The sequence below is a fragment of the Myxocyprinus asiaticus genome, chromosome 47 (genome assembly GCF_019703515.2).
Source record: "Myxocyprinus asiaticus isolate MX2 ecotype Aquarium Trade chromosome 47, UBuf_Myxa_2, whole genome shotgun sequence".
NCBI classification, from domain to species: Eukaryota; Metazoa; Chordata; class Actinopteri; order Cypriniformes; family Catostomidae; genus Myxocyprinus; species Myxocyprinus asiaticus.
In genome coordinates this window covers 1,951,737-1,974,848 of record NC_059390.1, presented here as the reverse complement: position 1 = coordinate 1,974,848, position 23,112 = coordinate 1,951,737, and the positions used below count along the sequence as shown (strand labels likewise).

Here is a 23,112-nt window from a genome sequence, read left to right as displayed (position 1 = left end):
TGGTATATTTCAAAAACATGGTATTATCATGGTAAATGTTGAACCATGTCCAAAAACTTGGTTTTAAAATTGTAGATGTCAAAAACGTGGTATTACCATGGTATTAAACCAAAAACATGGTATTTCCATGGTAAATGTAAAAAACACCTAAAACATGATGTTACCATGGTAACAATGTCCAAGAAATCATGGTTTTACTTTTTGGTACTTGTTTTGCTGCTCTCTTTTTATGGTTCTGTTATTTGGCCCGATGGACTCTCTCACACATCTACTGTATATACTTTATTAACGGAGGAGTGTGCTATTTTTGGTGAGAGTGTGAAGGAGAAGAAAGCGACAGATGAAGAGAGAGATGGAGTGGGTGGGCTCTTTAAAGAATATCCCTCTCTGTGGGGCATTCTCTCCGATCTCATCAGTAACACACACACAGGTGGTTGTTTTTATCCCACAGCAGGTTTGGCTAACTTTAGACGTACGTCAGAACTCTATACAACTGAGAGAGGTGTGAAGAGAGAGCAGGCGTAACCGTGGGAGGCGGTTCTGACCCAAACTATGACCACAGCGATTCATCTAATGTGCTTCAGAAGTGCCAGAGTTCTATTTACAGACCTGTGTTTGTCGTGTTTTTGTGGGTGGATGCTTCTCTGATTGGCTTTGAAGGTTTCCAGAAGTCGTCCTCTTCTTCGGTCTGTTTGGGGAGATATCAGCCAACACATCAATGCACTTCTTTCTAGTAAAAATGCTAATTTTGAAATCAATAATAATTACACTGTTACTATTGCAAAGGTCCATTCCTGATTTCAACAGCTGAAATACAACTAGTAAAAATGCTCATTTTTTTTATATCTACAGACCATTTCAAGCATGCAAAGAATGACAAAGGACGCAACTATTCCTGAAGTATTTCCAGTATCATTAACGCATCCTTGAAATAAGGCTCTGAGTTAACTTTGACAACTAGCAGGAAATGTTCAAGGAACAAAAAGAAGTCACTTCCTTAAATGGTCTTTAAATGTATTTTCATGAGTGTTAGATTTGGTATTTCAGATTTCTGGAAATGGATTTCAGATATCAATAAATTAAAGACTCAAAAAAAGGAGTTTTGCAGGTTGGTCAGTTTACTTCATTAAAATGAACTTGTGATGAGGAGGAGGGCGGGGCCAGGCCGTGAGGACACACGGCCAGCCCTGAAGTGGGCTAATCAGCCGGGAGGGGGATAAAGACTAGCCGGAGGCACCAGTTAGAGAGAGAGAGAGAGACTGTGTGTGTGTGTCCTTATGTTTTATGTAGGTGTAAGTTTATGTTGACCATTAAACTTTGTTGACTGTTCAGCCGGTAAGTCCTCACCGCTGCCATCCGCCAGGGGAGCAGCCGCAGCCGTCTGCCTGGGGACGGAGGGGTCGCTGCCGGCCGCCGAGAGCCGGAGGAACCACGGCTGTCTGCCAATAAGGGGAAGAGTGGTTCCGTCTGCCAGGGGCCGGAGGACTCGCTGCCGTTCACTGGGGGAGGAGTGAGCTGGCGTCCGCCAGAGGGCAGAGGAGCGGTTGAGGCAAAAGCACGTCCGGGAGCCGGCAAGTAATTTTTTCTCTCTCTCTCTCTCTCTTTCTGTGTGTCTCCACTCGCCCTTTCCCTCTCCCCACGCCTCCCCTAGTCTCTCCCCCAGGTTCGCAGGAGGCGGGGTGGACCACCGGCTGACAGAACGGCCGGAAGGGCAGCGTCTCCCCTCCATAGATGGGGGGGGAAGGGGGTTTGTCAGACCGGTGGCGCCCCGGCCTGAATCGGGCGGGGGAGGATTGTGACAAGGAGGAGGTCGTGGCCGGGCCGTGATGGAGCACGGTCAGCGCTGAATCAGCTGATCAGTGGGAGAGCAAGAGCAAGTGTGTAATTGCACATGCATACAGAATATAAATAATTATTAGTTTTTAGTAGAAATTCCATTTTTGATATCAAGAATGTGTACTGTATTACTGCAAGTAATGACGTCATATTTATATCAAGAATTAACGTATTTACTGGTGCAAATGTAACTATTGATATTAAAAATGAACACTTTCACTGGTAGTAATTCTATTCCTAAAATCAAGAGTTAAACTAGTGAAAACTGAATTGTTGGTCTCTAGAACTCATATCCTGTACGTGATTAAATGTAAAAAAGTGGCTTGCGACACTGGGATCAGATTTTAAGGAATAGTTCACCCAAAAACGTTAGGTTTCAAATTTAATTCGCGCATGTGCAGTTTCAACCCTCGAAAAAATATTTTAGTCTATATTTAAGATTTATGCATTTCAATTTCATAACACAATTTTATCAAATTGAATTCGCCTTCAAAGCTACTGTGGATGGGAAGATTATTAACGAATAACGATTTCAGTTTGGGTCTGTTTCTCTCACAAAGCACACAAGTTGTCTGCACTACTTTTATGTACTATTATGGTGCTTTTTGGAGCGACATGAGGGTAAATAAACGATGATAGAGTTTACATTTTCATCAATCAATCATATTTACTCCAGGTATTAATGATATAAAAGGCCATTAAATCAACGTGCAAACTGATTGGGTATAATCCAAAATTTCCCTGGAGAGTGTCCGGTCCATTATCTCATATACTGCGGCTCTTTAATTGGGTGTGTGATGCTGTCAGCTGTAAGAGAAGTTTGTGTTAAAAGATAGACACAATAAAAAAATCAATATGGGCTGTAACATTCGAGCACTGTCTCTATTATCATCTGTGTTCATTATAGACGCTCTTAAGATTAGATGTGCATTATTTTCCCACCCGATGATCTCTAAAGCCCAGAGTGAGCGTGCATGAGTCAGCCCGGCCAGAAGAGCCCTATTAGACACTTATTCCAGCTCACTGCATCCTCCATTAGTGTACAGCAGCCTATTAGGGGCGAGATTACAGACAGCATGCACATCACTACTAGACACATGTCTCTTGACATAATGATCTCAAGTGCACATGGGTGTTTCTTCAACTACAGGCACTTTAATGTCACAGGGGTTGATCTTTATATCAGATTTCAACTTTTTTGTGATATGAGTGTCACATTAAAACTATCTTGGATACTTTTGACAATGCATTTATCATTTATTTTTGCCACATTTCAAAATGTGTTTTATGCATATACAGTGTTTATTGTTTTACTATTTTCCATGCATCGTACGTTAAATCTGAAAATCTTAAAATCCATCATAAAAATCTTAAAACTATCTTTGCTCAGAAAGATAGCAACTGATTAGCTGCAACAGCTGGCTGATCAAATCATAGACACAGAACAACAATACCCGGACTCAGTTATTATTATTCTTGGGGATTTTAACAAAGCAAACCTCACATGTGAACTGCCCAAATACAAACTGCACATTACATGCCCAACCAGAGACAGAAATATACTGGATCACTGCTACAAAACAATAAAGGATGCATATCGCTCTGTTCCTAGAGCAGCTTTGGGACTCTCTGATCACTGTCTGGTTCACCTTCTTCCAACCTACAGACAGAACTTAAAATCTGCTAAGCCTGTATTAAGGACTGTAAAGAGATGTACCAATGAAGCAGAGCTGGAACTACAAGCCTGCTTTGACTGCACTGATTGGAGTGTTTTTGAGGCTGCAGCTACAGACCTGGACAAGCTCACAGATACTGTTACATCATATATCAGTTTCTGTGAGGATATGTGCATTCCTACTAGGACTTATTTAATATTTAACAATGACAAACCATGGTTTATAGCGTAACTCAGGCAGCTTCGTCAGGCCAAAGAGGATGCTTACAGGGGTGGGGATAAAGTCTTGTATAATCAGGCCAGGAACACACTGAATAAGGGAATCAGAGTGGCTAAAAGAAGATACTCTGAGAAGCTGAAAAACAAGTTTTCAGATAACGACCCTGCATCAGTGTGGAGTGGCATGAAACAACTTACGAATTACAGGACTCCTACCCCCAACCTTGTGGTGGACCAACAACTGGCTGACGGCCTGAATGTGTTCTACTGCAGATTTGAAAGGCCCAATCTCACACCCCACACCCACTCTGACCTTCACTTCACACAAACACCAACACCTCCTGCAACCCCCCTCCTCCCCCCTCCTGCTACTCAACCTGCACTTAAGATCTGTGAGATGATGTGAGCTGTGTCTTTCGAAAACAAAGGATAAGGAAAGCACAGGGCCCAGATGGCATTTCACCTGCATGTCTTAGATCCTGTGCTAACCAGCTGGCCCCCATCTTCACACAGATCTTCAATAGATCACTGGAGCAGTGTGAAGTCCCATGCTGCTTCAAACATTCCACTATCATCCCCATCCCAAAGAAACCAAAAATCACCTGTCGCCCTGACGTCTGTGGTCATGAAGTCATTTGAGAGACTGGTGTTGGCCCACCTGAAGAACATCACGGGACCCTTTCTAGATCCCCATCAATTTGCTTATTGAGCAAACAGGTCTGTGGATGATGCAGTCAACATGGGATTGCATCATATCCTGCAACATCTGGACAGACCAGGGACATATGCAAGGATCCTTTTTGTGGACATCAGTTCAGCTTTCAACACCATCATCCCAGCTATTCTCTGGACTAAATTACACCAACTCTCTGTTCCCATGTCTATCTGTCAGTGGATTACCAGCTTTCTGACAGACAGGCAGCAGCTTGTGAGATGGGGAAATTCACTTCCAGCACCTGTACAATCAGCACTGGTGCCCCCCAAGGGATGTGTGCTCTCCCCACTACTCTTCTCCCTCTACACCAATGACTGCATCACCAAGGACCCCTCTGTCAAGCTCCTGAAGTTTGCAGATGACACCACTGTCATCGGCCTCATCCGAGATGATGATGAGTCTGCATATAGAAGGGAGGTTGAACAGCTGGCTGTCTGGTGCAGTCAAAACAACATTGAGCTGAACACACTCAAAACGGTGGAGATGATTGTGGACTTTAGGAGGAACCCCCCAACACTGTCACCCTTCACCATTCTAAACAGCACTGTAGCAGCAGTGGAGTCATTCAGGTTCCTGGGCTCTACCATCTCACAGGACATGAAGTGGGAGACCCACATTGGCTCCATTGTGAAAAAGGCCCAACAGAGGTTGTACTTCCTTTGCCAGTTGAGGAAGTTCAACCTGCCACAGGTGCTGCTGATACAGTTTTACTCAGCAGTCATTGAGTCTGTCCTCTGCACTTCTATAACTGTCTTGTTTGGTTCAGCTATGAAATCAGACATCAGAAGACTACAAAGGACAGTTCGGACTGCTGAGAGGATTATTGGTTGCCCCCTGCCCTCCCTTCAAGAACTGTACACTTCCAGAGTGAGGAAAAAGGCTGGAAAAATCACTCTGTACCCCACTCACCCTGCCCACTACCTTTTTGAACTGGTGCCTTCTGGCCAATGCTTCAGAGCTCTGAGCACCAGAACCGTCAGGCACAGGAACAGTTTTTCCCTCAGGCTATCCATCTCATGAACAGTTAAATTGCACCATTGAGCAATAATTAATGTGCAATACACAGTTTAGACTTTTTTGTATTGTCTATTGTGTATTCTATATATACTTTTCTCTTTTCAATATTTATCTATTTTTTTATTCAATTTTAATTATTTTTTAAAAGTCTTGTTGCTGTTTTTGTATTGTTGCACACTGGAAGCTCCTGTCACCAAGACAAATTCCTAGTATGTGTAAGCATACTTGCCAATAAAGCTCATTCTGATTCTGAAACATAAACGAGAGCCCATGAGATGAGCAGAAACTGCTATTGATCTGCGCCATTTAAGTCAATTACACAGATAATGTTTTCAATAGTGTTTCAGTCAGCTGAGAGACTACACGTCTGGGAGAGAAAAACTTGAGACTCTTGGGTGAGATGTTGAATGTGTTTTGAATGGTTTTAGGGTAGGGTGGCCAGATGTCCCATTTCCCGAGAGAGTCCCATATTTAAGCACTATTTCTTAGTGTCCCAACTTATTCGGAAAAAATCGTGGTTTGTCCCGTATTTCCCCTCTCCTAAAATTTCTCTATCACCTATGCGGCTTTCTCAGTCACAGACAGAGCCTAGTAAAGTGAGGTGTGAGATGTGTGGAGGCCGCACCGACATCACGCAGCATGTTCATACAAAAAAGCATGTGGAGAATTAAGTTTATTTAATGACTGACCTATAATTGGTTATAATGTTCTTTATTTGAGCTGTGTTATTGCCAATTCAGATAAAATTATTAAGTAGAAACAACCATATTTGACTACAATTCCTGGAGTCGCGAGTTCGAATCCAGGGCGTGCTGAGTGACTCCAGTCAGGTCTCCTAAGCAACCAAATTGGCCCGGTTGCTAGGGAGGGTAGAGTCACATGAGGTAACCTCCTCGTGGTCACGATTAGTGGTTCTCGCTCTCAATGGGGCGTGTGGTAAGTTGTGTGTGGATCGTGGAGAGTAGCATGAGCCTCCACATGCTGTGAGTCTCCGCGGTGTCATGCACAATGAGTCACGTGATAAGATGCGCGGATTGACGGTCTCAGAAGCGGAGGCAACTGAGACTTGTCCTCCACCACCTGGTTTGAGGTGAGTAACCGCGCCACCACGAGGACCTACTAAGTAGTGGGAATTGGGCATTCCAAATTGGGAGAAAAGGGGAGAAAAAAATTTATAAAGAGTAGAAACAACCATATTTAAAAAGCAAAATCTGAGTTAAGTATACTTGCATCTAGTTACCTTAACTTAAATAGTTAAGTTAATTCTGATTAATTCAAGTTAAGTGAACTTAATTACACATGTTTTGGAGACACCATTACTCGATCTATTGAGTAGGGTTTTCAGTATAGCTCGAATTTAACAATTTTGGCTCCTATGCGATTCGAATACCACTTTCAAGAACCATTAACGGAACCGTACGTCATAAAAATCATCCTGTTAAATTTGTTTTGTTTTTTAAAGGAACTCTACTCACAAAAAGCACTTTGGTCAAGATTTGATTCATTTTCATGACTTTTCCAGGCCCTGTAAATCACATCTGTGAAATTCCCTGATATTTCCAGGTTTTCCACGACCGTGATTACTCAGGAGGGTGTACAGACGAGATGCACGGCTGTGAAAATCAAGAGCAAATGCAAGATTTTACGTACCACCAAACTTCAAACAAACCAACAAAAACTGAGACAAACCTTTTGTATAAAGAAAGATAAACTTTTAAATAAGGCTTAATATTTAAAAAATGTATTTCCCTTTTACCTCATGAAATAATTATCATCTTTTTAAATATAATTTTTTGATTACAAGCCATTCAGAGTCACTCTATCTGTTAATCACTTCAGTTACTTCACGGCTTCTTTTCATTTGGTCTCTGGTGATTTCATACTGCGAGACAGTCATTTCACTTCATTAGATAAACACAAACAACCCAGCAGCCCCATGGGGACGCCAACCGACAGAGAGAAAGAGGAGGGGCGAGCCAGGTGAGACAAATATAGCCGTGACTGCCCGGCCGCACACTAACACGCTCATTGCAACCACGTTTCATCGTGTCAGTAAGAACAATAATCGAGAGCATCCTCTGCCCGCCCTCAACACTCCTGTACACAACTCCTGTGCACAGCTATTCCATCTACTTTATTTTTTCTGTGTGTCTAAAATAAAATAATTTTATATACAAATAGTTCTAACTGCTTCATCAAAGCCAACTCATAAAAACTAGACTGATCACACCGTGAATGCGGCGACAGAACGTCAAAAGTTTTGCTGCTGAAATCGGCCTGTGCTTACCGAAATTGAAATCACTGCCCTCCAGTGGCCGAAGCTGGAATTGTTTTTGTATGTATGGGCACGTGTGAGCTCCAGTTTCCTGTGAAATGTCCACAGAGTGGCGCCAAAAGCGAGTTGTGTTTTAAATTGTAAAAGATGTAAAAAAGTCAACAGGAATGCATATTTTATTATCCATAAACCTAAAACCCAACCCTAAACCTAACCGTAAGTGGAGCAATAATTTAATTTTAAAGTGTGGTGGTGGCGTAGTGGACTAAAGCACTGAACTGGTAAGCAAAAGGTTGCTGGTTCAATCCCCACAGCCATCACCATTGTGTCCTTGAGCAAGGCACTTAACTCCAGGTTGCTCCAGGGGGGATTGTCCCTGTAATAAGTGCACTGTAAGTCGCTTTGAATAAAAGTGTCTGCCAAATGCATAAAGTGAAAGTGCAACCTCCGAATTGTGCTCTTAAGTGTTTATGTGAACGCGATTACTTCCTGGTTCCCACAGGATCAGAACCCATGTCTCAATGGCTGTTCACACTATAAGTAGTGCTAGAAGAAGATGTTCAAGCTTGAATTGATGCAGATATATCGAATGGGATCTGCCATTTGGCTGAATGGCGATTTCAGGGTACATGAACTTTGGGAAACAACATGTCGATTTCCTGTGTGATCATGTTGTGAAGAAGCTAAATACTTTGGATGTTAAAATATGTTCTTAAAACTCACAAGACAAGACAGTGATGTACTATGCTTGTTTGTACACACATTTCCATTAAATTGAATTGTGTAATCTTAAAAAAAATAATAATAATAATAAAACTTAAAATATTAAGGTTTTTTTTTTTTTTTTTTTTTTTTTTTTGTATAAGATTACATGGTTCAATTTGATGGAAATTTTTTATGAAATTAAAATAGTTAGGTTATGTAGCATCATAATTTACGTTTCCATCAAAGTTGCACATTTAATTTATGCAAAAAAAAAAAAAAAAAAATCACAAAAACATTTGTCAAATAAATAATCAAAAAATCGATACAATTATGTAATATATATTACAATAATGACAAAATTAACTAATCATGAAAAGTGTGAATTACAGCACTCCGTTTAGGTCTATTCCCGCAGTGTCAAAATTGTATATTTAGAATTTATTTTTATTTTTTTATCCATTGACAAATCAGATGACAAATCAAAAGTGTTTAAAATAGTCTATCGGCATATCAGTAATGACAGCCTAGTATTCTAGAATTTGTGCGCTGCTCAATTTCTGTTTACAATTCACTCAAAATTTTAATAACAATAATGTTTTACATGCAAATATTTCTTAATTTGTTGTGAACACATAGCCTACTTAAAAATACATGCCATGCAGTTTCTCCTCACAAAATAAGTATTTTAATGTAAATTCTGTTAATCGAAATAATCGCAATTATAATATCAAGGGAACTAATCGACAATTAAGATTTTTTGGCATATTTGTGCAGCCCTAAAACAGCGTTTCCATCATCCCATGTGTTTAAGAGAACAAAATCAACACTTCTGTGGAAATTGGTGCAAAATAGAAATGAAAATGGAAGTTGAATCAACTGTGGCTCTTTTATTAAATGTGATGAATTACTTACAGTTCAGAGCACGAAGACTAAATGCTCTGACGAACGTCATGTTTGCTAGCATTCAGCGGCAGATGCCTTATGTCTGGGAGACTTTTTGATGCACATCTATATATTCTATATAAATTCTAAAGGAATATATTTGTTAAATGTGCACTTATGTGCATGTCTTCTTACCTCATCGAGCGTGCACGTTTTTAATGCGCATTTCAGAAACATTATTTGCATCTTTTGCAATTTTTATGCAATATCCTAAAATTCGCATATACAGTTGTGGCCAAAAATATTGGCACACTTGGTAAATATGAGCAAAGAAGGCTGTGAAAAAAAAAATCTGCATTGTTTATCCTTTTGATCTTTCATTCAGAAAACTGACAAAAATATACCTTTAATTGAAGTATAGCAACTGAAACAAGGGAAATATTTCATTATTAAATAAATATTTTTCTCCAAAACACGTTTGCCACAATTATTGGCCCCCCTAGAAATACTTATGAGTAAAATATATCTGAAGTACACTACCGTTTTGAAACACTTGACTGAAATGTTTCTCATGATCTTTTGATCTGAAGGCGTATGCTTAAATGTTTGAAATTAGTTTTGTAGACAAAAATATAATTGTGCCACCATATTAATTTATTTCAATATAAAACTAAAATTTAATTTAAAAAAAATGAGTTATAATTATGAATGAATGTTTCAAAACTTTTGACCGGTAGTATATATTCCCATTCATATTTTACATTTTTGTATTACACCTGGGTGACTAGGAACATGAAATTGTTCAGCCATAACTTCCTGTTTCACAGGGGTATAAATATGAGGTAACACACAGGCCAAATTCCCTTAATCATCAATCACAGCGGGTTAGACTAAAGAATATAGTTCTGATGTGCGGCAAAAGGTTGTTGAGCTTCACACAATGGGAAGTGGCTATAAGAAAATAGCCAAAGCTTTGAAAATACCCATTTCCACCATCATGGCAATAATTAAGAAGTTCCAATTAACTAGAAATCTTAAGAATTGGCCTGGAAGAGGACATGTATCTATATTGTCTCCACACACAGTGAGGAGGATGGTTCAAGTGGCCAAAGAATCTCCAAGGGTCACAGCTGGAGAATTGCAGAAATTAGTTGGGTCTTGGGGTCAGAAAGTCTACAAAACTACAATCAGACGTCACCTACATCACCACAAGTTGTTTGGGAGGGTTTCAAGAAAGAAGCCTCTGCTCTCATCCAACAACAAACTCAAGCATCTTCAGTTTGCCAGACACTACTGGAACTTCAAATGGGACCAGGTTCTATGTTCAGATGAAACAAAAAAAGAGCTTTTTGGCAGCAAACACCAGAGATGGGTTTGGCGCACACAGAGATGAAGTACCCAATGCCTACGGTTAAATATGGTGCTGGATCTTTAATGTTGTGGGGCGGTTTTTCTGCCAGAGGTCCTGGATCTTGTTCAGATACATGGCATCATGGACTCTATCATATACCAACAGATAGAAAAAACTAAACCTGGCTGCCTCTGCCTGAAAGCTTACAATGGGCCCTGTTTGGATCTTCCAGCAGGACAATGATCCAAAACAAACATCAAAATCAACACAAAAATGGTTCACTGACTACAACATCAAGGTTCTGCCATGCCATCCCAGTCCCCTGACCTGAACCCCATAGAAAACCTGTGGGGTGAACTGAAGAGGAGAGTCCACCAACATGCACCTCTGAATTTGAAGGATCTGGAGAGATTCTGTATGGAGGAATAGTCTCAGATCCCTTGCCAGGTGTTCTTCAACCTCATTAGGCATTATAGGAGAAGACTCAGAGCTGTTATCTTGGCAAAAAAAGTATTGAATAAAAGGGTGCCAATAATTATGGCCAATGCATTTAGGAGAAAGATATTTATTTAATAATGAGATATTTCCCCTCTCTCAATTGTTTTACTTCAATTAAAGGTTCGATTTTTGTAATTTTTTTAAATGAAAGATCAACAGAATAAACAATGCAGATTTCTTTGCTCATATTTACCAAAGGTGCCAATATTTTTGGTCACAACTGTATGTGGATGGCAACCCAGCTACAGTCAGTGATGTCATCGTTCAGCTCTCACGACAGTGGAAACATGGGTCGTTCTGAGAGAGGATTGCATATTCCCCACCCGAACACCAGCTCTGGGACCAATTCGGTGGAAAAGGGATAAGTGAGCATGTCTCTAAGTGTGTATGTTTCCATGGAAAGACCTTCTGAGAATTTGAACAATGTGTGTGTGTGTGTGTGTGTGTGTTCTCAACACAAGCAGACTTCTGTGTTTCTAAACCGGCCTCTGCACCTTAGCGACGCAATATATGAGAAAGTGGCTACAAACAGCTCGCGTGAAAGAGAGACTCAGACAGAACAGAAAGAGAAATTCAACACCTCCCAGCACGCTTTTGTGTGTGGATGTGCATATAAGCACCAGTTCCCACATATCAAACAAAACAAACAGGAGATTGATCTCCATTGACAAAGCAACCAACATCTCAGATCTCATTTAATATCCTTTTCATTAGAGCTTCACAATGTGCTGAATATAAAGAAATGAACTGCTGGGTTTCTTGAAGGAATGTTCCAGGTTCAATACAAGCTAAAGGAATAACACTCACTCTCATCTTATTCCAACTCTGCATGACTTCATTTCTTCCGTTTGACATAATAATGAAATAATAGTGTGTTTACTCAAATTCTGTATTGTGTTTTTTTTTTCCTTTTTCTCCTCAATTTGGAATGCCCAATTCCCAATGCGCTCTAAGTCCTCGTGGTGGTGTAGTGACTCGCCTCAATCCGGGTGGCGGAGGACGAATCTCAGTTGACGTCTGAGAACGTCAATCCACGCATCTTATCACGTGGCTTGTTGTACGTTACCACGGAGACGTAGCGCGTGGAGGCTTCACGCTATTCTCCACAACATCCACGTACAACTCACCACGCGCCCCACCGAGAGCGAGATCCACATTATAGTGACCACGAGGAGGTTAATCCATGTGACTCTACCCTCCCTAGCAACCGGGCCAACTTGGTTGCTTAGGAGACCTGGCTGGAGTCACTCAGCACACCCTGGATTCAAACTTGCAACTCCATGGCTGGTAGTCAGCGTCTTTACTCGCTGAGATACCCAGGCCCCAAATTCTGTATTGTGTTTAATAGAATTCTTGGTGGAAATGACGCTAATGGAAATGACATTTTTTTAGTTTTTTTTTTAATTTATTTATTTAAATGGCCAACTGCTTTGTCTTGCTAAGGGTAATTTCATAGCTAAAATGTTATGCATACTAAATAAACACAATTAAATCATATTTACAATTTCTTTTAAATAATTTTTCAAAATTACAGCTTGATTAGAAATGACGGCCAATTGATATTTCCCTTGATTTTTCTCTTGTCTCATATTTCATCTCAAGCATACTTGGTAAACAAGTACAATAACTGTAATAACTGACTTATTTCAGTAACTGAAAACATGTAATAATTAGTATTTTTATAATGAAATGTCATAGTTTAATACTGAAAGGATAAAACAGTAAAATCGTTACGTAAAAGACATTTGAAAAGTACCAAAAATAAATGATGAAGGCCTCGTAAAAATGTTTCAATTCAGTTTTAATGAGACCTTCAAATAACAAAAAGAAAAAAGTTGAAATCTGTTAGTTTTAATACAAATAAAAAATCAACCCCTCGGACATGAAAATGCCCAAAGTTGAAAAAAACATATATTGCTTAAGTCTTGTTGCAATATTTTCGAAACAGTGTGAATTTCTCCTGGTAATCCACGTTGTTCCTCAAAGACTGTCGATAGAGTTTAACTTGTATTGAACCCGGAATATTCCTTTAAGAGAGAGAGAAACACTGTTTGGTTGTACGGTGGTTCAGGGGTCGTTCTGATAGGTTAACCCATAACTATGGCAACAGCAGCGGCGTTGAGGCCCGATGCTCTGAGCTCACAGGGTCGCACGGCACCCCACTTATTCTCATTCCAGTCAGGAACGACCCACTTCACACACCACCCTGGGAAAAACGGCCCCTCTTAAATGCGCACATGCCCTATACATGCAGTCTGAATGTGGGATATACACCTTCATGCAAGACATGCTTTCAAAAGCATCGAATACAAAACAGCAGACGTAAGACGCCACGATTTCCACAGAGGTTTTCACCTGTCATGGCGAGGAGAGAGCGAGGGATCCAGAAAACATGATGTTAAGGAGGAAGGCGCAACACTCTCCGCTAGCATATGTTTCACTTTATCTGTCCATCTCTCTCTCCTCTCGTCCCCGAGGGGATGTGCTGATACAAACGTGAGTCGGACAGATAAAAGTGAACCACAGAAAAAACGTTTAAATGCTTTTCTAAGGAAACACTTTGAAGTGGATGCAGGAAAAGCGTGCTGTCCCACATAACAATGTGATTTATGTCCTTCGAGACACCAAGAGAACCAAAAAACGAGCATTGTAATGTTTAGTTGTGCATAATTTAACATTTAACATGTTCTTTTAAATACAGCCCACATCAGACATCAAATGTAGTTTTTTTGTTTTATTATTATTTTAAAAACATTGCGCTTCAAAAGAGACATTTCTAGATGTTGAAATACTGTTGAAATTGCCATAACTTTTCCCAAGAGATTTTATTCATTTATCTGAAATTTCCTGGTTTTCCGTGACAGCAAAAATAATCCGTCCGTCATTTTCTTTAAAAGCAGCAAAAATTTTGTTTACAGTGAGGCACTTAAAATGGAAGTCAATGGGGCCAATTTTGGAGTGTTTAAAGTCAGAAATGTGACGCTTATAATTTTATAAGAGCACTACATTAATTCTTCTCTTAAAACTCATGTATTATTTGAGCTGTAAAGTTGTTTAAATCATAATTTTTATGGTCATTTTAGGGTTTACAAAGTTGTAAAATTGTCTATATCTTTCACACAGATGCGGTTAGTAAGTGATTTAATCACAGTAAAATCATGTTAACACACATATTGTTTATGTCTTGTGTCTATACTTTTGAAACAGTGAGTATTTTAATTTTTACAGATTATTGACCCCATTGACTTCCATTGTAAGTGTCTCACTGGAACACACATTTGTGCTTTTTTTAAACAAAAGGAGGGACGAGACGAAACATTAAGCCACAAATGCTGTCGACTGAGCTTAACTTTTAAATATTGAACGCAGAATATTTCTTTAACATTTTTAGCGAGTAACATTAAACAATTTTGTCAATAGACTCTTTCACGCATGAATTGCAGTAAAATGGGGGGTAGCTCAGCGAGTAAAGACGCGGTCTACCACACCTGGAGTCGCAAGTTCGAATCCAGGCCATGCTGAGTGACTCCAGCCAGGTCTCCTAAGCAACCAAATTGGCCCAGTTGCTAGTGAGGGTAGAGTCACATGGGGTAACCTCCTCGTGGTCACTATAATGTGGGTCTCGCTATCGGTGGGGCGCGTGGTGAGTTGTGCGTGGATGCCGCGGAGAATAGCGTGAAGCCTCCATACGCGCTACATCTCCGTGGTAACGCGCTCAACAAGCCACGTGATAAGATGCGCGGATTGACGGTCTCAGACGCGGAGGCAACTGAGATTCATTACTGAGAGTCACTACACCACCACGAGGACTTAGAGCGCATTGGGAATTGGGCATTCCAAATTGGGGAGAGAAAGGGAAGAAAATAAAATAAAATAAAAAATGGCATATAATTTTGTCATGAAAATTACATATTTTGACAATAATGTAAAATGTGCAAGGGACAGCTGTACTTGTTTCTATTCCTACCCTAGCTCAGGGACATTTATATATGTTAGGGCTGTCTATTTAACACGTTCAATTCAGCGTGATTAACCCTTGTGCCTCAATTTAAAAAAGTTACTCAGAGGTCCTTAGAGGACAAAAATGTCCGCGTCAAAACACTGCCACAATAATATTATATATTAATATTATTTTCCACTTTCAATGAGTTAGATTTTTTAACCAACATCAGTCCTGATCATAACTACCAAATATTCATTCATTTTCAGGATTTTAACCCTTTAAATATCAGTTTGTTTACATAATGCCACTGTTGTTTTTTTACACACACACACACACACAAATTTCTCAATACACACATACAAAACACTCTGACATCCATCCCAACACACCCACACAATTTTAGCTGCATCATTTATTCAATTGGCCTGCAGTCCTCTATAATACAGCAAACAGAGAATAGGGGAAAAGCTTGTATTTGCTCCATAGGCTAAACATGAGAAAAATGGCGCCATCTGGTGGAAAATATTAAAAATTTACATTTTGAAGCCAGACCTCCGGAATGAAAGCATATTATCATAGAATTCATGATTTTATGCTTTAATGGCACTGAGCTCAAATATTGCAGTTTTAATGGGTTTCAGTGGGAACATTTTTGTCCTGAAGGTCCTGAGTGTAACTGTTTTGTGTACACAGTGTATTATAGATGTATTATAGGAACTGAGGTTGAAATATCAAAATTCCCCAAAAAATACACACCTTTGGCAAAATGTATGCCGTTGACATTAACACAGCCAAAATGATCGAAAAAACAAAAATGAAAAAGACAAAAATGTCCCGAAGGCCGCACAAGGGTTAATTTTATAAAAAAATAATGCGTTAAAAAAAATTAATGCAATTAATAATGTCTCTGGACTTAATTACGAATATTCCTTCCATCGGAGCAATTCAAACTTGAAGTAGCACCTGTTTTCAGCAGGGGGCAGTAAGTGAAACTCCAGGCAACAAACCACACTCAGGCTTAACACCAGCGACAGCACAGGATGAGAACGCGTTCTTGCGTTCAAATACACAATTCTGAATGCCTTGATCTCAAAACGTGTTTTCCTAAGTTTCAACCTATGTTTAACTTGACACAGTGGCCTAAAACATCTTATTTTATGACATGACACAATCAAAAGTGAGCCGCCTCAAAAGCATCCGTCTGACGCATGTGTACATTGATGCATCCTTAGAAAAGCCCTTATAATAAATCTATCTCGGACGGATTGACGAATTCAATTGCAAAATTTATTTCTGTGAACTGTAGGCCAATGGTAGGCTTAGTTTAATTATATGGAAATAAACAATATATTGGAATCTAAAGCCACTTTTTGTATTGTCTTATCAATGCTTAACTCGTCTGTCACAATAATGTAATGCATTTTAATTATCTGCATTATTATTTTTATAATATAATATATATTTATTTTATTTACTATTTATACAGGTAATTGATTTATATATCTATTTATAATTATTTAATGATTATATATTGAATTACTGTTATTTGAGGGGCTTTCTCCAAAAAAAATTATATATGTGATTAATTAATTAGCATATTATGTCATCAATTTGATAAAAAAATTATAATCAATTAACAGCCCTAATATATATATATATATATATACAGTGAGAGTTTACATACACATAGTTTGAAGTCATTAAAACTTAATATTTAATATTATCAAACTATAGTTTTGGCGAGTTGTTTATGACATCTACTTTGTGCATGACACAAGTAATTTTTCCAACAATTGTTTACAGACAGATTGTTTCACTTTTAATTGACTATATTACAATTCCAGTGGGTCAGAAGTTTACATACACTAAGTTAACTGTGCCTTTAAGCAGCTTGGACAATTCCAGAAAATGATGTCAAGCCTTTAGACAATTAGCCAATTCTGATTGGAGGTGTACTGAATTTATCTGTGGATGTATTTTAAGGTCTACCTTCAAACTCAGTGCCTCTTTGCTTGACATCATGGGAAAATCAAAAGAAATCAGCCAAGACCTCAGAAAAAAACATTGTGGACCTCCACAAGTCTGGCTCATCCTTGAGAGCAATTTCCAAACACCTGAAGGTACCACGTTCATCTGTACAAACAATAGTACACAAGTATAAACACCATGGGACCACGCAGCCATCATACCGCTCAGGAAGGGGACGCATTCTGTCTCCTAGAGATGAACGTAGTTTGGTGCAAAATGTGCAAATCAATCCCAGAACAACAGCAAAGGACCTTGTGAAGATGCTGGAGGAAACAGGTAGACAAGTATCTATATCCACAGTAAAACGAGTCCTATATCGACATAACCTGAAAGGCTGCTCAGCAAGGAAGAAGCCACTGCTCCAAAACCGCCATAAAAAAGCCAGACTACAGTTTGCAAGTGCACATGAGGACAAAGATCTTACTTTTTGGAGAAATGTCCTCTGGGCTGATGAAACAAAAATTGAACTGTTTGGCCATAATGACCATCGTTATGTTTGAAGGAAAAAGGGTGAGGCTTGCAAGCTGAAGAACACCATCCCAACCGTGAAGCATGGGGGTGGTAGCATCATGTTGTGGGGGTGCTTTGCTGCAGGAGGGACTGGTGCACTTCACAAAATAGATGACATCATGAGGAAGGAGTATTATGCGGATATATTGAAGCAACATCTCAAGACATCAGTCAGGAAGTTAAAGCTCGGTCACACATGGGTCTTCCAAATGGACAATGACCCCAAGCATACCTCCAAAGTTGTGACAAAATGGCTTAAGGACAACAAAGTCAAGGTATTGGAGTGGCCATCACAAAGCCCTGACTTCAATCCGATAGAAAATTTGTGGGCAGAACTGAGAAAGCGTGTGCGAGAAATGAGGCCTACAAACCTGACTCAGTTACACCAGTTCTGTCTGGAGGAATGGGACAAAATTCCAGCAACTTATTGTGAGAAGCTTGTGGAAGGATACCCAAAACATTTGACCCAAGTTAAACAATTTAAAGGCAATGCTACCAAATACTAACAAAGTGTATGTAAAGTTCTGACCCACTGGGAATGTGATGAAAGAAATAAAAGCTGAAATAAATCATTCTCTCTACTATTATTCTGACATTTCACATTCTTAAAATAAAGCAGTGATCCTAACTGGGAATGCTTTCCACGATTAAATGTCAGGAATTGTGAAACACTGAGTTTAAAATATATTTGGCTAAGGTGTATGTAAATTTCTGACTTCAACTGTGTGTGTATATATACAGGTGCATCTCAATAAATTAGAATGTTGTGGAAAAGTTCATTTATTTCAGTAAATTCAACTCAAATTGTGAAACTCGTGTATTAAATAAATTCAATGCACACAGACTGAAGTAGTTTAAGGCTTTGGTTCTTTTAATTGTGATGATTTTGGCTCACATTTAACAAAAACCCACCAATTCACTATCTCAACAAATTAGAATACATCATAAGACCAATAAAAAAACATTTTTAGTGAATTGTTGGCCTTCTGGAAAGTATGTTCATTTACTGTATATGTACTCAATACTTGGAAGGGGCTCCTTTTGCTTTAATTACTGCCTCAATTTGGCGTGGCATGGAGGTGATCAGTTTGTGGCACTGCTGAGGTGGTATGGAAGCCCAGGTTTCTTTGACAGTGGCCTTCAGCTCATCTGCATTTTTTGGTCTCTTGTTTCTCATTTTCCTCTTGACAATACCCCATAGATACTCTATGGGGTTCAGGTCTGGTGAGTTTGCTGGCCAGTCAAGCACACCAACACCATGGTCATTTAACCAACTTTTGGTGCTTTTGGCAGTGTGGGCAGGTGCCAAACCCTGCTGGAAAATGAAATCAGCATCTTTAAAAAGCTGGTCAGCAGAAGGAAGCATGAAGTGCTCCAAAATTTCTTGGTAAACGGGTGCAGTAACTTTGGTTTTCAAAAAACACAATGGACCTACACCAGCAGATGACATTGCACCCCAAATCATCACAGGCTGTGGAAACTTAACACTGGACTTCAAGCAACTTGGGCTATGAGCTTCTCCACCCTTCCTCCAGACTCTAGGACCTTGGTTTCCAAATGAAATACAAAACTTGCTCTCATCTGAAAAGAGGACTTTGGACCACTGGGCAACAGTCCAGTTCTTCTTCTCCTTAGCCCAGGTAAGACGCCTCTGACGTTGTCTGTGGTTCAGGAGTGGCTTAACAAGAGGAATACGACAACTGTAGCCAAATTCCTTGACATGTCTGTGTGTGGTGGCTCTTGATGCCTTGACCCCAGCCTCAGTCCATTCCTTGTGAAGTTCACCCAAATTCTTGAATCGATTTTGCTTGACAATCCTCATAAGGCTGCGGTTCTCTCGGTTGGTTGTGCATCTTTTTCTTCCACACTTTTTCCTTCCACTCAACTTTCTGTTAACATGCTTGGATACAGCACTCTGTGAACAGCCAGCTTCTTTGGCAATGAATGTTTGTGGCTTACCCTCCTTGTGAAGGGTGTCAATGATTGTCTTCTGGACAACTGTCAGATCAGCAGTCTTCCCCATGATTGTGTAGCCTAGTGAACCAAACTGAGAGACCATTTTGAAGGCTCAGGAAACATTTGCAGGTGTTTTGAGTTGATTAGCTGATTGGCATGTCACCATATTCTAATTTGTTGAGATAGTGAATTGGTGGGTTTTTGTTAAATGTGAGCCAAAATCATCACAATTAAAAGAACCAAAGACTTAAACTACTTCAGTCTGTGTGCATTGAATTTATTTAATACACGAGTTTCACAATTTGAGTTGAATTGCTGAAATAAATGAACTTTTCCACGACATTCTAATTTATTGAGATGCACCTGTATATATAATTTGTTTGTCATCATTTTATTAATCACTTACACTGTTTTAAAGGTGCACTCAGTAATTTATTCTGCATGAAAAAAGTTTTACTCCTAAAGAAATTAATTGTATTTTTGAAATATATTTATATAATCATGATGACTCACGTGAAATGAAGACTCCAGTCATATCAGTAACTTTATAAAAGCTGTTTTATTCTACACGGGGGAGGGGTTCCCTCATGGGGGCTGCCATTTTAGAATCACATGACCAGCTGAATACTACTCACTTAATCTCAGTAACCGCCCTGTTACTAGACATTTTCACTCTTGGATTAAATTCATCCAAATAATAGTGAAAAGTGAATTTCTTTAACGGCATCTTTAACTGAAAAATACTGTGTTTAAATGATGCTGCATCCACACCCCTAGGTGTCAGTGTAAGTCCACGACGACACGGACAAAAACTGACTGAGTGCACCTTTAATGCCACGTCATGAAATTGCATATATAGTAATGATATATACGGTGTCACTGTTTGAAATAATGCCATAACAAAAGAGTTTATAATCATTTGTTTAACAAGCGCTAAACCGGTACTGTCTCTTTAAGAAAACTGGCAGATTAGTGAGCATCTCAGAGAAGTGTTTTGGTTGAGCACACATAAACGAGGAGTCGCACAGTTTATTTACCGCATCCATGCTACAGTATGTGTGATTAGAATTAAATGTGTCAATTTAGTTTTTGATTAACAACTGTAAAGAATAGAAAGGATATTAAAAGACACATTATTCATTGATAGTGGTGTGCATGGCTCTAATTTCGGCACTTTTAAGCACTTTTCAACAAAACAAGCCAATTGTCCAGGTATTTCAGTAATTAAACTTCTAAAAGCTAAACTCAAGCACTTGCAGCAATTCATGCACCTTTGCAAACCTAAAAAGAACAGAAAAAGGCCACAAAGAGACACTGATGTTTGCATATGTCGAAATATTGAATTTAGCCTCGATATTGTTCGTCATTTATTTTGGTTCACGATGTTTCGAAATTAGATATATTGCTAGCACATTAACATCTTGCAGGGTTATTTGTTTCTCTTTGTAATTAAAACCGTTTGATTGTTGTCATGATGCGTCTTTTTCGTCTCATCTTCGTAATCGTTGACGCAATCTTTGTCAACAAACATTTTCGTCTTTCATTTCGTTGACGAGAAGTCACAAGTTGATATGTATCCAATTTATTTCCGCAGTTCGGAAGTAAAATTAGATTCATTTTTCTGATTTTGGTTCAATGTGATTTTTGCTTTTCACTCAGATTTGTTTTATATATTAAAGAAATCAGATTTGGGGCCACATTCAACTGCAGTGTGAATGTAGCCTTTAAAACATTTAGCTCACTTTTTTTGAAGATTTTGTGTTATTAAATGGTCAGCAAGAAACTCTAATGTCCTAAAAACCTTCTGTGGTTAGAATTCATGACATAGGAAGAGATTTTTCCCGGTTTAAACCCTGACAGCAGAGCAGTGACACGGTTAAGTCGCCCATCGCTGGCAAAGAAAGGCCCCTAGTGCCCTAACCGCTGAAAAACTGCCGTAATCTGTCTTTCATCCTCCTGCGTACTGGAGACATAACAAGAGGAAGACAGACTATCCTTGAGTGCGGGATTTGAGGAGCTTCTCTCTCGAGCGTGGAGAATTTCATCCCTAACAAATCTCTCCCGGAGTCCTTGTGTTGCTTGAAACAAGCTTTAAAGTATTACATTTACGAGTGACGGCGGCTCTGAGCATCTAAACAGACGTTTCAAGTCACATACCTTCAGTTTGAAGAAGAGTTTGCTGTTTGTTTTCTACAGGTTGTTTCCACCTTGTCTTAATTCCTCTTTGTTTGTCGTTTTTTGGCTTTTTCTCTTGCTGACTTTATCTTTAGCTGTCTACTTCAACCTCAGAGCCGTGCTAATAGTATCTGTGAGAGCGACAGACTGAATGCATGTGTGTGTGTGTTTGCTGTGAGACGAGCTGAAAGCCCAATGGACTCGTGATCACACACTCATTAATACAAAGTCATTCCAGGGACGAGAGAGAGACAGAGAGAGAGAGACAGACGGGGACAATGATGAAACTGCTGTCTGCCAGTCAAAGTGAGGTGAAAGAGCACCAAATGAAGAGAGAGGGATAAATCCTCCGTCTGCTGTGTGAAATTAAACTTCACTGTGGGAAACAGCATCTTTATCCACTAAAGTTTCTTGTAACTTACTTGAGTAAAATGATGTTGTAATAAAGTCAGTCTTTAGTAAGCGTCACCATCATTGCTCAAACTCAAGGTTAGTGGCTTTAACAAACCCTTCAAAACACTGCAAACATAATTTTCTTTATCAGTATTTTTGTCTTGGTTTCTAGTACAAATATCTAAAAATCCTTCAAACATTATTATTATTTTTTTATGTTTATTTTTGAAAGTTTATTTTTCTTACCCCATTGGAAAGTTTGGTTTAGTTTTATGCATAAACTTCACTAAATTGTGTTAGATTTATGCTTAACAAGAAACTTCTTTTAATATTTTAAGATATTATTTTAGGATAACTTGATTAATGATATAAACAACTTTATTTGTATATACTTTTATGTAAAAAATAACTAAAATGTTATATAATTTTTACATTCTAATTTACTTAAAATTATACTTAATTAAATGTTTAATTTTTTTTAGATATTACTTTAAAATTATTTTAAGTTATCTTGATTAAAGATATAAACAACTTGTTTTATTTCTATTTACTTTTATGTAAAATTATTTTAAAAATGTATATCATTTTATATTTCATATACTTAAAAATGTATTACATTAATTGAATTTATAAACAACTTGTTTTTATATATGTTTATATATTTTTATTTATTAAAATATTACATTAGAATTTTATAAAAGTTAGAAATTGTAAATATTTTTATTTATTTTAATATATGCATTTTTATATTATTTTAAGAATTATTTTAAGATATCTTAATTTAAGATATAAACAACTTGTTTTGCTTTTTATGTTAAAAAATATTAATATTTATATTAAAATTGTATATAATTTTAATATAATAAATTTATCTTTATATACTTTACATTTTTTAGATTTTAAGACTTATTTTAAGATATCTTAATTGAACATT

General features: G+C 38.5%; 1 protein-coding gene across 2 annotated transcripts in view; it reads right to left on the bottom strand.

The window, feature by feature from the left end:
- The window catches only part of LOC127436980 (pleiotrophin-A-like), a 50,458-nt gene extending 28,168 nt beyond the window's left edge, over nucleotides 1-22,290 (bottom strand). The window contains exons 1-2 of one of the 2 annotated variants that reach the window (XM_051691532.1): nucleotides 21,768-22,290; nucleotides 610-688 (exon numbers count right to left, since the gene is read on the bottom strand). The gene's annotated coding sequence lies outside the window, so the exon portion shown is untranslated. The remainder of the gene's footprint in view (nucleotides 1-609; nucleotides 689-21,767) is intronic. The other variant, XM_051691531.1, reaches the window with a different exon arrangement.
- Between the last annotated feature and the right edge of the window lie 822 nt (nucleotides 22,291-23,112).